Source organism: Monodelphis domestica, chromosome 3, assembly GCF_027887165.1.
Source record: "Monodelphis domestica isolate mMonDom1 chromosome 3, mMonDom1.pri, whole genome shotgun sequence".
Lineage (NCBI taxonomy): Eukaryota > Metazoa > Chordata > Mammalia > Didelphimorphia > Didelphidae > Monodelphis > Monodelphis domestica.
This window is the reverse complement of record NC_077229.1, coordinates 431,669,851-431,685,337: the sequence shown is the minus strand read 5'-3', so window position 1 is coordinate 431,685,337 and position 15,487 is coordinate 431,669,851.

The window sequence follows — 15,487 nt, the reverse complement described above, 5'->3', positions numbered from 1 at the left end:
AAGTACATCACTTAGCCTAGCTCCTTATAACCCTAATTTAAAATCTTATGTAGGATGATTAAAGGATTATAGATCTAGATACAGAAATTTAGAGATATTGAACCAACCCATTCATGTTATAGATGAGAAAACTGAGGACCATTCTCTCAATATTCTTTCCATTTATTGGAGGGTTTTTTCCTTTTGTTTTTTTAATTAGATGTTTTTCCAAGCTGATTTAACTATTCATGTCTTTTTTGCTTTTTTCTAAGCAGAAATGTCTGATGCACAATTTATTTCTAATTATATGAAGAGGAAAATGGTGCCCCCATAGATATAAGTAGAGATTTTTTTCAGTATTTTATGATATGGGGAGTCTTTTTCCAAGGGGAGCAACATAGTATAAATGTTAACTCTTACTGATACCTCTTCTCCTTTTTCTGGTGAAAATCTCATGAAAATAAAAATCAAGGTCAATCTTTAAGCAAAAATAACTCAAAAGAGGACAGTCTCAGGGAGACTCTGTGGACAGAATAGTCCAAGCCTCCCTTTCAACCTTGAGAATGTGGAGATCTACAATTTCATTTTCCACACATATGTGAGCTTCAGGTATCTCCTACACCCACCCCTCTCTCTCCCTCTCCCTATCTTCTCCCCCCCCCCCCCCATCAAATCAGGAAAGCTAGATCCTTCTTTCTCAACATTGCCACCCTGAATTACTGTCCAACCACAAATATCAAGACAACCAAGGTCAATGCACTCTAGGCTCAACTAGATTTACAATAACCAAGAATGGCCATCTCTGCTGTTTTATTAACCGTGTATTCTCTCACATCCCTAGTCTGAAAATAGAGACTATCATATTTGACTCTTTATTACTTCAGAAAGGTGTTGACAGCTGATTTATTTAAAAACTAAACAAAACACCTCATTCAAGTATTATGAGCTCTGAAAATCAGATGCAATACAAATAGAAGAAATTATTTCATCAATATAAGTTTTACATTTTTCCCATTGAGCTAGCACATGCTTTGAAACTGGCTATAGTGATTTATCATGTTGGACAGTATTTCCTTAGTATTTACCTACAGTTATTATCACCTAAAATAGAAGTCCACCCCTGATAGATTAACTGCTATTGCTACATAAAATATTGGATGAAGGCTGTATTTGTTTAGAAAAAAATAATTCTGAGTTATACGTCTAATTTAATCAAGAGAAAATTTTTACTCAGCTTATGAAGTAAAAATTCTTCAGGAACAAAAGTTGACCAGTTGATGAGGACCTTATAGCCTGTATTCTGGTACAAACCCAGCAGAAATAGGAGAAACAGTGACAATTAGAATAAAAAGTAAGCTGGAGTGGTAATGTTTGACCTTTTTTTTTGCTGTTGTTCATATGTTTCGGTTGTGTCTTAATCTTTTTTTTACCCTATCGGAGTCTTGTTTGGTTTTGGCAAAGATACTGGAGTGCTTTACCATTTCCTTCTCCAGGCTAATTTGACAGATGAAGAAACTGAGGCAGATAGGGTTAAGTGATTTGCCTGGGATCACACAGAAAGTGCCTGAGGCTATGTTTGAACTCAGAAAGGTGAGTCTTTTTGACTTCAGCCCATTATGCTGCCTATTTGACCTACTAGTGCTTATTTTAATAAAATATGCCCTCCATTTTTATTCTTCATGGAGCTCTGGTATGACTATATGCATCTCTGCAACAAATACAGTTTACTGATTCAAAGCACAAGTGGGCCTGAGAGAAACATCTGCCTAGATGGTACAAATCGAGGGCTATACCAGGAATTGGGAGAACATGAGTGAATTTTACCTCAGATACTTTATAGGTGTATGAATGTATCCTAGTTATTTAACTGGACCTTTATTTTAGGAAAATTGTTTCAGTGGCTTAATGAAAGCTGGATATAGTGGGGAGAGACTTGACACCAGCAAGCTACTGTGGAAATACAGGCATGAGCTGATAAGGGCCAGTAATAGACAAAAACAAACTAGCTGAACAATTACAACAACACAAGAGAACACAATAAAGAATTTGAATATTAGAATCAACCAAATAGAAGCTAATGACTCTATGAGACATTAAGAAATATTAAAGTAGTCCAAAGACTTAAAAAATATAATGTACCCCATAACGAGTGCAACTGACCTTAAAAAGAGATTGAAGAGGAAAAAATTATCATATTGAATAATATGACAAAAAAGGAAAATAATAAATGGTGGAGGGAATATGGAAAAACTTATACACTAATACACTGTTGGTGACGTTGTGACCTGATACAACCATTCTGGAAAGCAATTTGGAACCATGCACAAAGAGTCATAAAACTGTTTGACCTAGTGATACTGCTACTAGATCAGTATAACAAAGGGATTAAAGATAGGGGGAAAGCACGGAGTTGCACAAAAATATTTATATCAGATCTTTTTGTGGTGGCAAAGAACTGGAGACTGAAGGTATATCCATCCTTTGGGGAGTGGCTAAACAAGTTGTGGTACATGATTGTAATGGAATACTATTATGCCATAAAAAATAACTAACAGAACAATCATCAAAAAAATCCTCGAAAGACTTACCTGAAGTGATGATGCAAAGTGAAGTGAGTAAAACAAAAAAAAAAGTATTGTACATAGTAACAGTAATAATGTATGATGATCAATTATGAATAAAAACTATTATCAGAATCAGGGAACAAAATAGAAATAGAAAGAACCAGTAGTCACCTCCTGAAAGAAATTCTAAAATGAAAATCCTGTGGAATATCATGACCCAAATCCAGATAATATTGCAAGAGACCTAAAAGGAAAAATTCAAATACCTAGGAGCCACAGACAGCATCATCCATGATTTAACATATATCAATATAAAGGAGTCATTAGCTAATATTTCACAAAACAAAAGATCTAAGTTTACAGTCAGGTATAACTTATCCAGAAAAACTAAGTATAATCCTTCAGAGGAATATAATGCCTCTTTAATGAAATAGAGCAATTTCAAGGATTCCTGATAAAGAGACAAGAACTGTATAGAAATTGTGAAATACAAGTACAGAAGCCAATAAAATCATAAAAAAGTAATTGAGGAGGCAGAACTAAGATAGTGAAATAATGCAAAATCCTAAATTTTGTTCAAACTGATCTAGAAAGGGCACAAGACTAAACCCTGGTGGGGAAATCCAGGAAAAGTATTTGTCTAGCCAGGTTCCGGATAGAACAGAAAGGTCTTGCATTCCCTGGGCATATATTTGGGGCAGAGGCATGCTGGGCTCAGAGTACTTCAATGCTCAGGGAGAAGCTATGCACTGCACCAGGGTAAGAGGAGGTCCTAGACCCGTACTGGCATATTATCAATTACCACAATAGGTGCAGGTATTTTGGCCTCTCCTCAACTACCAAGTTCAGGTCACATATGCAGGGTATACTGAGACACACAGAGGTGACTCCCAAAAGGAGAAAGCTCAGAAACAATAAGCAATAATGTGGCTGAGGTCCCAGAGGTAGAGTGGGGTCTCAGATGCAGCATCAAGTCCAGCCTGTGAAGAGATAACCAAGGTAGAAATACCATAACAAAGGGGAACTTACAATTCCCTCACACTTAACAAATGGATCTTTCCAATTGGATGACAATGGCTAAATCCAGGAGTATTCCACTATTTCTCAGACTGAACTTAGGTTAGGAGCTTGCAGAGCTAAGTAGGGACAGCACCCAGACCACTTTGGGAGCATTAAAGCTGGTATATCCTCACCTTGAGCTGTCTTCCAGATCCTAGAATGATATGACACTGAACACCTTAAGAAGCAAGACCAGATGAGATTTTCCCTCCAGAAAATCAGAGCGAGTCCAAAGTTAGGAATTAAGTTGGAAGAATTAGCAAACAAAACTAAACAAAAAGAATACCACCCTAAAAAGCTATTGTGAAGTCACGGAAGCTTTAGTAGAAATGATAATAAAAAAGAGAATGACTCCAAAAAGTCTGCAAGCAAAGGCTCAGAGAAAAACACAAAGGATGAAAACTCAGTGAGAATTTACAAAAAAGATGAAGCAAGATTTTTTTTTTTTAAATCATGGGGCATTTGGATAGCTCAGTGGATTGAGAACCAGACCCAGAGGCAGGAGATCTTAGATTCAAATCTGGTCTTAGACACTTCCTAGCTGTGTGACCCTGGGCAAGTCACTTAACCCCCATTATCTAGCCCTTGCCACTCTTCTGTCTTGGAACCAATACATAGTATTGATTCTAAGACAGAAGGTAAGGGTTTAAGAAGAAAATCATAATATAAATGAAATTTAAAATCTTGAGAAAAAATCTAGAAAAGAAATGAGAACCATAGAAAGAAAGAAAAAAAGAATTGGAGAGATAACAGCTTGGCATGAGAAGTATAAATGCTTGTTCAAGCAATTAACTCCCTGATTTTGATCAATGTCACATATAAAACCCAGTGGAATTGTGCATTAACTATGGGAGCGAGGTGGAAGGAAGGGAGGGAAAGAATTTGAATCATGTAACCATGAAAAAATTTTCTCAATTAATCAATAAAATTTTTAAAAAATGAATAAATTCCCTGAAAATTAAAAGACTGGAAAAGAGAGGGAAAATGTTTAACATAGGGGAAAAACTAACCTAGAAAAGAGCTGAGGAGAAAAAGAAAGAATCATTGGACTAAATGAGTGTAATGATTGAGAAAACGAGTCTAGATATCATATTTCAAGAAATCATAAAGGAAAACTGTACAGATGTCTTAGAACTTGAGTGAAACATAGAACAATAAAAAAATCCACCAGTCACCTCCTAAGAGAAACCTTAAAATGAAAACTCCCTGAAACATCAGAGAGAAAATAGGTCAAAATAGAGTTTTTAGGTCAAAGGAAAAATACTGCAAGCATCCAGAAAGAATTTGAGTACTGAGGAGACATAGTTCAGGACTATAAATGATTTAGTAGTAGCATTATAAAATAGCAGATAACTTGAAATAAATTATTCCAGAAGGCAAAGAATATAGACTTAGAGCCAAGAATAACTTGCCCAGTAAAACTGAGAATAATGCTACAGTGGGGACAGTGAAGCTTCAGTAGAGGACTTCCAAACATTCCTGAAGAAAAAAGCAGAATTACCCAGAAACTTTGATGTTCAAATATAGAAATGAAGAGAAACAAAAAAGGAAACTTAGAAAGACGTATAAAATGAGAGACCACAATTCCAGAGGATTAGTGAGGAAACATACTACCTACCTCCTGACAAAGAAGAAATGAAGGACTCAGAGGGCAGAATGAGATGAATGTTTTTTGGACTTGGACACTATAGAAATTTATTTTGATGGACTATACATATTTGTAATAAGTTGTTTTTCTTTTGTTCTTAGTCATGGAGGGTTTGGGTGGGAGGGTAAAAAGACATATATTTTTGCTAATTGAAACAAAATATAATTAAGAAAAAAAAAAGATAACTGAGCAACCATAAAAGTCTGAACAAGATAAATTGTTTATATTCTAATATTGGAAGATGATTTATCTGTCCCCTCAGAACTTTATCATTATCAGGGGTCACAGAGAGAGTGATTCTGTTATATTTTGGTGATGTTAAAATAAAAATGGAAAGAATGGGGGAAAGGATAATACTTGGAGAGAAGGAGAAGGGAGAAAAAAAATTGAGAAAATTATCCCTCATAAATGAGATAAACAAGTAGAAGAATATTTAAACAAAAAGGAAAAAATGAGGAACAGGTGACACTTGGCACTCACTTTCATCTGAACTGGGCCACAGAGGAAGGAATATGCACACAGCTGGATAGGAAAATACAATTTTTCCCCAACAGAGATACAAAAATGAAAAATTGTGAGCTGTCTGAAGACATAGATTGTCTTTTGCCTTTTTGTTTCCCCAGTGATTAATTATCACAGTGCCTGGCACATAATAAACATCTAATAAATGCTTTTTGACTGATTGAGTCCAGGGAAAGGGGAGAATAAGATGGAGATAATATAAAGGGGAAGAGATTATTTCTAGGAAAAACTAACAGATAGAGGAACCACAAAACAAAAAGAAGAAAAGATACAAGAGAACAGAGGGAAATGTACAATTAGTCATAACTGTGAATGTGAGTAGGATGATCTCACTCTTAAAATGGAAGAAGGTTGAAGAATGGATTAGAAACCAGAATCCAACAATATGTTGTTTACAAGAAATACATGTGAGACAGAAAGATGCACACATAATTAAGATAAGGAGAGCAGAATCTATTATGCTTTACATGAAATAAAAAATGTAAAGGTAACAATTAGAATGTCAGACAAAGCAAGAGTAAAAATAGCCTCATTTTAAAAAGATAAAAATTGAAATCACATTTTGGAGAAAGTTACCATAGATGATGAATTAATATAAATATTAAATGTATATATACCAAATGACAAAGTACCTAAGTTCTTCAAGGAAAAGTTAAATAAAAGAGAAAAAAAGAAAAGAAAATTACAGTAATGATGGAGTTCAATTTACCCTATCAGAATTAGATAAATCTAACCAAAAATAAATAAAAAGAAATTAAAAATTTGACAGGAATTTTAGAAAATTTTGGTATTATAAACCTCTGGAGCTTACTAAATGGGAATAGAAAGTAATATGGGGCAGCAAGGTGATACAGTGGGTTAAGCATTAGCTTGAAATCAGGAAAACTCATCTTCGTGAGTTCTAATCCAGTCTCAGATAGTTATAAGTTGTATGACCCTGGGCAAGTCACTTAACACTGTTTGCCTCATTTCCTCATCTATAAAATGAAGTGGAAAAGGAAATGGCAAATCAATTTCAGTATTTTTGTCAAGAAAACCCTAAATGAATCGTGGAGAGTCAAACAGAACTGAAGATGACTGAAAACAACAAAAATAAAATAATAAATTTTTTCAACTATGATTTATCATGTAATTAAGTTAATTGTGTATAAGATCTTTAAACATCTCACAAAAGAAAAAAAGCAGAAATGTTATACACATTTTTAAGGACCACAATTGAATAAAAATTATATTCAAGAAAAGGCCTTTAAAGAGTTTAAAATTAATTAAAGATTCAATAACTCAATCCCAATGATTGTATAGGTCAAAGAAAAAATCATAGAAATAATTTCTAATCAGAAATAATGACAACAATGAGACAATATATCAAAATTTTAGGGGGATAGCTGAAGAAGTACATAGAGGAAATTTTGTATCTCTAAATGATCATAAGGGTCAAAGAAAAAATCATAGAAATTTTCTATCTCTAAACACTTTCATTAATAAAAAAGAAAAGGAACATATCAATGAATCCAAAAATATCCTAGAAAACCAACAAATTAAATTCCTCCAACTAAACATCAAAATATAAATCCTAAAAAAAAACAAAAACAAAATGATAATAATAGCTAACTTTTATATGACACTTAATATGTGTCAGGTACTATGCTAAAATTTTGAATATTTATCTCATTTGATTCTCACAACAATTCTGGAAAATAGGTATTATTATTATCCTCTTTTTGCAGATGAGGAAACTGGAGCAGACAACGATGTAGTGATTTGCCCAGAGTCACATAGATGGTAAGTGTCTGAGGATAGATTTGAATTCAAGTCTTCCTGACTACAAGCTCAGTGCTCTATCCACTGTACCAGGAGATGAACAAATTTGAAAGTAAAATCTCATTAATTTAATAAAAATAAATCCAGGCAATGTTGAAATTTTTTAAAAAAGAAACAATTAAATTGATGAAACATTATCTGGTTTGATTTAAGGACATAAAGAAAAAATTACCAGCATAAAAAATGCAAAAAATGAATTAATAAGCAAAGAAGAATAAGTAAAATAAATTATAAAGAATTATTTCCTCTAATTATATGCTTACTGACAATATAATTGAAACAAATATTTATAAGAAATATGAAATACCCAGGTTAATAGAATAGGAAATAGAAGACTTAAATAACCTATCCTAGAAAAAGAAATTGAGTAAGTCATAACAGAATTCAAAAAAACATTTTAAACTATCAGATGGATTTACAAGGAAATTATATCAAGCATTTGAAGAACAAAAATTCAAATACTCCATAAACTATTTAAAAATGGGGAAAGGAGGGTTAAAGCCAATTTCCTTCTGTGATACAAATGTAGTCTTGATTCTTATACCAGGGAGTGTCAAAACAGGGAAAGAAAAACTATAGACCAATCTTCTAATGAATATTTATGTAAAAATTTTAAATAAAGCATTATCAAGGAGACAACAACAAAATACTATGGCTAGGAAGGATACATTCTAATAGCACAGGGCTTATACATTATTAGGGAAACTATAAAAATAATTAACTATTACTAATAAGAATAACAGGCTTCATGATTATACAAATAGAGGCAGAAAAGCCGTTGACAAGCTATACCCATCTTGTTAAAAAAACAATAATAACAACAACATTTGATAATATAGTAAAAAATTAATCTAAAACCTAAAACCAGAATTATTTATAATTGCATTTTCCAGTAAGATCAGGGTCAAAGCAAAGATATTCATTATGACTATTATTCTTCAACATAGTGCTATAAATAATATACAAATACAGAAATAAAACAGAAAAAAAGAAATTAAGGGAATAACATTGTCAAAGAAGAAAGAAATTATCCTTTTTAAAAAGAAATAATATGATGGTTTACTAGAAAACTTTTGAGATTCAACTAAAAAAAATCCTAACCTAAATAACTGTTGCAAAGTTTCAGGATATAAAACAAATCCTCAAAAGAAAAAATCACCTTTTCTGTATAATATCAACAAATTCCTAAGAGAAATAGAAAGATAAATTCCATTTAACACAATTACAAAAAAGTATAATATATTTGGGAGTTTGTCCACCAAGACATACAAATTATATGGTCAAAATTACAAAACACTCTTTATACAAATAAAGACTGATGATTTAAATGGTTTGAGGAAATAGTGTTCATAAGTAGCTTGAATTGATATAATAAAATACTATAAAATAATAATACCAGTAAATTAATTTGCTTACTCAGTTCCATTTAGAAAGAAAACTCACAAAGGATTAATTTATAGAACTAGAAAATAATTAATATAAAGAAACAAAAAGTCAAAATATTAAGGAAATTGAGAAAAATGAGGCTGGAAAAGAGGCCAAGGAGTACCAGATTTCAAATTACAATACAAAGCATTAGTCATAAAAACATTTTTATGCCGGTTAATAAATCAAGAGGCATATCAGTGGAACAGAATAAATATGCAATTTATAGAAGCAAATGAGCACAGAGCCTAATATTCGAGAAAATGAAATATCATAGCTTCTAGGGCAATAACTATCTGACTTATTAAGGTCTCTCATTGGTCTATACCCCAAAGAAATCAAAGAAAAAGGACGCATATGTTCAAACATATTTATAGTAGACCTTTTCTGTGATAGCAAAGAATGTCTCTTAGAAGACAGAATATGGGATTTTGAGTTAGGTTGACCTAAGTTCAAATCTAGCCTGATACACTCATTAGCTGTATGAGACCTTTTGGAAAGTTACCTAACCTCTGTCTACCTCAGTTTTTTTCTATGTAATAACATGATATGTGCAGCCCAGGCTTGCTGTGAAGGTAAAATAAAAAAAAGTATGATGCAAGTCTTCATTCACTGTATGAATATTAGCTATTCCTATTATCAATAACAACAATAAAATAATAATAATCTGAAGAGGTGCCCTTTAATTGGAGAATTGCTGAATAAGTCATTATACATGAATGTGATCAATTGTGGAGTAAGAAATAAAGGTGATGGTTTTAGATACGCCTGGGAAAACTTGTGTGAACTAATGTAAAAGTGAAATGAGCAGAAACAGAACAATTTATAGAATTGTAACAAGCTCCTTTGCAAGACTTTGCAAGAACTCTGTACAGCATACTGACCAACTGCAATTCCAGCAGACTTATTATTAATCATACTACCAATCTCCTTGTAGAGGCAACTGCTAAAGAGTGCAGATTAGATTTAATGTACACAGCCAGTGCTGGAATTTATTTTATATTAATTGTACATGTTTAAACATGGTTCCTTCCCCTTTTTTCCCTTTTCACTGTTTGTGGAGAAGGAGAAAGAGAGAGAATGCAGAACCTAAAATAAATCAAATTAAATTTCAAAAATAAACTAAATTTGACCATTTTGAAAATAACTTTAAAAATCCAATCATCTGTAGCTATTTTTCTAGTTTATTTAACTATTTCCAGTAATACTAAGTAGAATTTGAGGGCCCTAGAGGTATTATTTTTTCATTTCCAATCAGTTCTTCAGGATTCTTTTTTTTGCAAATTTGGCTCTCCATTTTCTTTTTTAGTTAGTTCGACATGACTCTCGTCCAGAAAACATACACCTGTGAGAGGTCAATAAACCTTAATAAGTCTTTTATGTGTCAGAGTCTCCTACGACAATTTCCTTATTATTTAGATCCATCATCAGCAGCTATTCTGAAATGTTTTTAAATAAAATATGCAAAGAAATATGAGGTCACAGAACAGGATAAGACTTAAACCATGCTTTTAGAATTGTAGTTATAGGATGGAAAATTGTCCAGGACCAGCAAAAGTTCTCAGTAATAACAACTTTAATAGCCAACTTTTGCATGGTTTTTTAACTTTTGAAAAGTACTTTTTCATGGAATGTTTTATTAAAAGCTCAACAACAAAGGTCAATAAAATCAGTGAGTATTTACACATTTATTTAAATCATGAAGTATCATATATAGAAGCAATATCATAAGGAAGGGTTAACCTCAAAGTTATATCTTCTTGTCTAACATATACTTCCTGGATGACTGGAAAAGTCAGAATGTAATTTGTAGAAAAGGTGATGATTGAGGAAGTTTCCTTACCTGAGACAGTTGCAGGTCATATAGGAAAAGGAGTTTCAATTCATTCCAATTTCATAAGTATATTTACTAGACCCTGAAGATACAAAGAAAATAGAAAATAAAACCTATCTAAAAGCATATTAACTTCTTCAAATGTTTAACATTAAATTAGAAAATCTGCCTATCAGTTATAATCACTCTGGTCACAATGTCCAAAACATGAATGTAGCCTGGGCATACTGGCACATGTCTGTAATACCAGTTATCAGAGGGTTAAGGTTGGTACATTTCTTGATTTTAGAACCTCTGAGTTGGAGTGAACTTAGCCAATCGGTGTCTAAACTAAGTCTACCATCAGTATTTTCTTGGGAGTCATCAGGTTACCTAAGGAAGGACAAACAGTTCCAGGTTTGAAATGGAGCAAATCAAAAGTCTCCTACTGATCAGCAGTGGGAATGAATTTTTCACTTCCATTCTAGGTGAGACAGGGTGACCTAATCTTATTTGAAAAAGGCAAAAAGGCAAAATTAAAGGGGGAAAAACAAAGCTAAAACCATGCAAAATGTTTTACTAATAGCAAATAGGCACCAGTTATTTAATGTAAGCACTAATACCTTTCCTAGAAAATTATTGAGCCCATATATATTTCCAGAAGCAGCTTACATTCATAAAGAGAACTTGCATGAGCCATATTGCTCTCTGTTGACAAAACTGTTCCTCTGTGGTCTGTGGTCAGTTATTGGCAGGGATAGTTACACATGATCTGCCCGGTTCTTACTCATATTATGATCTACCCACAATTATTTGTTGAAAAGCTTCTCCTATTTGGTCTTTGGTCCATTCATTGACTTTTTCTAGCCAAGGTGTTCACATATAACCTGTAGCCATGACCTTCCTTCCCTATAGTCTTAACAATTGATATGTATGTAATATTTAAAGATTTTCAAAGGCATTTATATATTTAGTCCACTAGGGTGCATTGTTGGACACTAGCCTGATTCCGTTCAACAATAAGGAATTCCACACTCACCCAGGGGTTTATGTGCCCCACCCAAAACAAAGGCATTCTAGTGGAAACTGTCCAGATCCCTACTATTCACAAAGAGCTAATGTCTCTCTTCCTTCTTCCACTCCATTCCTTTCCCATTTGTGGGTAGTAGTGCTCATTTTATAAGTGTAGAGACATCATCTATGTGGATTTATCCAAATGAAGTTGTTGCCTTGAGCCTACACTCACTAGGAAAATTTTTCCTTTCTCTCTTGATGTCAAATTTCAATGATCCTATCCATGTGAGCATGGAAAAAGGGAGTAAATCACACAAGCATGCTGCAACTATATAGTTTTCCTTTTAGCTATAGAATGGAAAGCAATATAATCAATAATCAACCTAAGCTCTAGGTACACCTAGACGTAAGGAGCCATTCTCCTACTTATTGTGTATGTCTAAGCATAGGCATTCTCAGACTCAGTTTAAATGCTTAGATTTAGATATTCCTCAATATCTACTTTTCCTAAAAGCCAGCAATTAATTCTTATATTTGAATTTGCAGGCATTCCCAGTGAAGACGTTAGGAATACCCCCAATGTTAGCATTAGCAAATATACACAGATCTTTCTCACTCACTGCCTCAAAGGATCAAAATCCCATCAGATTGGAAGAACTCGAGAGAACCAAGGCTGACTCACAACAATGTTGCTTTTCCACACACAGTTCTTTTCTGGCTGCAACCTCCAATCCTGCCATCCAACTGCTTTTTGGCACTATAGGCTCATTAGCTGGGACGTATGGGATTTGAATCAATCCTCATTGCTTGTTCATTACAGTAGAGTCAAGGGCAGGGCAGCCACAGGGAGAAACTCCCCTGGCTGCCATTACACTAAAATATCACAGTTTGTTCTATCATTTACCAAAAGATAGTTGCCCACATTAATTCAAGTTTCTTTGCTATCACAAAAAGGGTATTATTAACATGTTAATATTAATGAGGTCTTCCATGTTTTCTCTGATAACAATATATATGCCCAGTCATGATATATATGCAAGTGTGTGTATATTTATGTATATATATATATATGAAGTAATAAAAAACATTTATTAAACACTTACTAGTTCCTACATATTATATTAAGAATTGAGGATATAGTTGAAAAAGGAACACATTCCCTGCTCTCAAGGAACTTACATTCTAATGGAAGAGACACCACTTATAGAATATTTCAAGTCAGGTGGAGTTCCGTGGTCCTTAGAGTATAAAAGAAAAACAAATGATGACACCTTTCCTTTTTTTTTTTCATTGTAACCTCTTTTTTATTGTTTGTATATTGTTATTATGTTTTCCAGAATACATGCAGATACAATTTTAATAATCATTCCCTGACATTTTATGTCCATGTTCTTTCCCTGCCTCTTCTTTAATGTCATTTACACTGATAAAATCACATCAGTTTCTGATGTTGAACCATTTGACAGTGCCAAAGTCTTTGGTGCCAAGATTTTTCTTTTCTGAGTCTTTAATAGATGTGACTATAGCATACATAGGAAAGGTTTCCAGACTGCATCTCCCTAGGAATTGCTTCCTAGGATGACATCTGAGGATGTTGGGCTGAAAGATTTGCTATTCTCAAGGTTTTTATGTTCAGAGTCCTGGACTATCTCCCTCATGGTCCAAAGTGTAAAGGAGTGGTAGTGTTTTGACTTTCTTGGCAGTTTCTGCCTCCTGTCTCTCCTTCAGGAGGCCCTAATGCTTCAACTCAGTTGATCCACATGCCTTGTGAATGGAAGTTGACAGGCAGTTGGTGGGGATGCCCAGCCCTTTCTGCATAGGAGTTACCACCCTGTTTGATGATTCCTATTGGAGGCAGTTGTCCAGCAGTTGTTATTGGCGGTGATACTGTAAGTGGGAGCTTTATCCACAATTATTCTCAATTATGTCTTGGAAACTAAACTAGAAGCACTAAACTCCTGCTCTGGGGGATGCTACACTTCCCAAGGCTCTTGAATTCAGGGTCCTGGCTGTCTCCATTAGAGTCCAAAGGGAAATAATTGTAGTGGGTCAATTTGCCCGGCATTTGCTGCCTTCTATCTTGCCCTCAGGATTCCTTGCTGCTTTAGCTAGATTGGCCCATATGCTCCAGGAGTGGCAGTTGGTTAGTGATTGGTAGGGATGGTTGGCCCATTTGTCATAGGAGCAGTTACTTTCCTAGATATTGGATAAGGACTGGAGTAGAAACAGCTCTGGAGCCCTAAGTGGTGTGGCCCCTCCCATGGCTCATATAATCTGTCTATTGTGGAAGTTGAACATGAGTATTTGGTATCAGAGGGTCAAAGGTTCAAGCAGTTTAATTACTTTGGAATGTAATTTTAAGATGTTTTTCAGACTAAGTGGACAAATCCTACCAACAATATATTAGCGTACCTATCTTCCCATAACCCCTATGACATTAACTATTTACATCTTTTATAATTTTGTCCCATTTGCTAATTTGCCAGTAAGAAAAGGTACAGTATCATATAGGTTAGTATCATATGGTATGGCATGGCTTGGCACAGCATGGCACAGTATGATATATACAAGGTAGTGTGTATAATAGTATAGAATATAGTATAGTAGATGAAATACCATCTTTACAATAAGAAATAAAATAAAATAAAATGGGACAAGAGAGGCCAAGTTATATCCACTGGGGTGGGTGGGGTTATTATGAAACATTTCACAAAGGAGGTGGCATTTCAGCTGGACTTCGTAGAATAAGTAATTGAATGAATGGCCATAGAGGGTCCCCCCAAGAGGGACAAAAAAATAAAGAATTTTCTTTATTTTTGTATTCCCAGAGTCTAAACACAGCATCAGCAGATGACATATGCACACCAAGAATGTTTATGGATTTGAATTGCTGATCTCTTCTTCCACTGAGTTCCTAGAGCACGGCACTGCTTATAACATTCTCTTGGCGTTTCTTCATATACTGCCTTGGATTTGCTATTCAAGTTGGTTTGTTTTTTCCCCTAATGCCTTTTCCCCCTAATCAGACTGTTAATTCTTCAAGGGCAGGACAAGGGCTTACAATTGCTCATGGCGCATAGTAACATAGAATTGTGAACAGAGTTAACATTAATTCAACTTCTTATTGACTGAATGACAAAGCACACAATGTAATATCAGAACTCAGAAAAGGTAATAGGGAACTATACCTTCCTGGGAAAACTGAATAAAAATTGCAAAAATAAAAAATCATTGAGAAACTCAAGGGGGAGGCAATGGAGAACTGGAAATGGAAAAGTTTCAAAGCTCAATTTTAATGAAGGAAGGTGAATGTTAATTAAAGTGTTGGTGTGACTTAAATAAGCCAGAAGTGAAAATATTCCTAAGGGAGAAGAAGAAAAAGGGAAACATGCAACTTTTTTTTTGGTGGGTGAGTAGAGAGGGGTAGGAGAGTATCAAGTTATAAAGTACCCCGAGCCCAGTAAGAACATGAACTCTGAGGTTTCAGATGGTGAGTTGTGGTGACAATTTCAGAAACCGGATAACTCCCATCAGGGAGAGGTTCCTGGCAAATGTGGGATCAATTAAACTATAAAATAAGAAATACCTTGAAAAGTGAAAAAAAATTTATAGATACATTTGAGATTGAATAGGAGTGGAAGA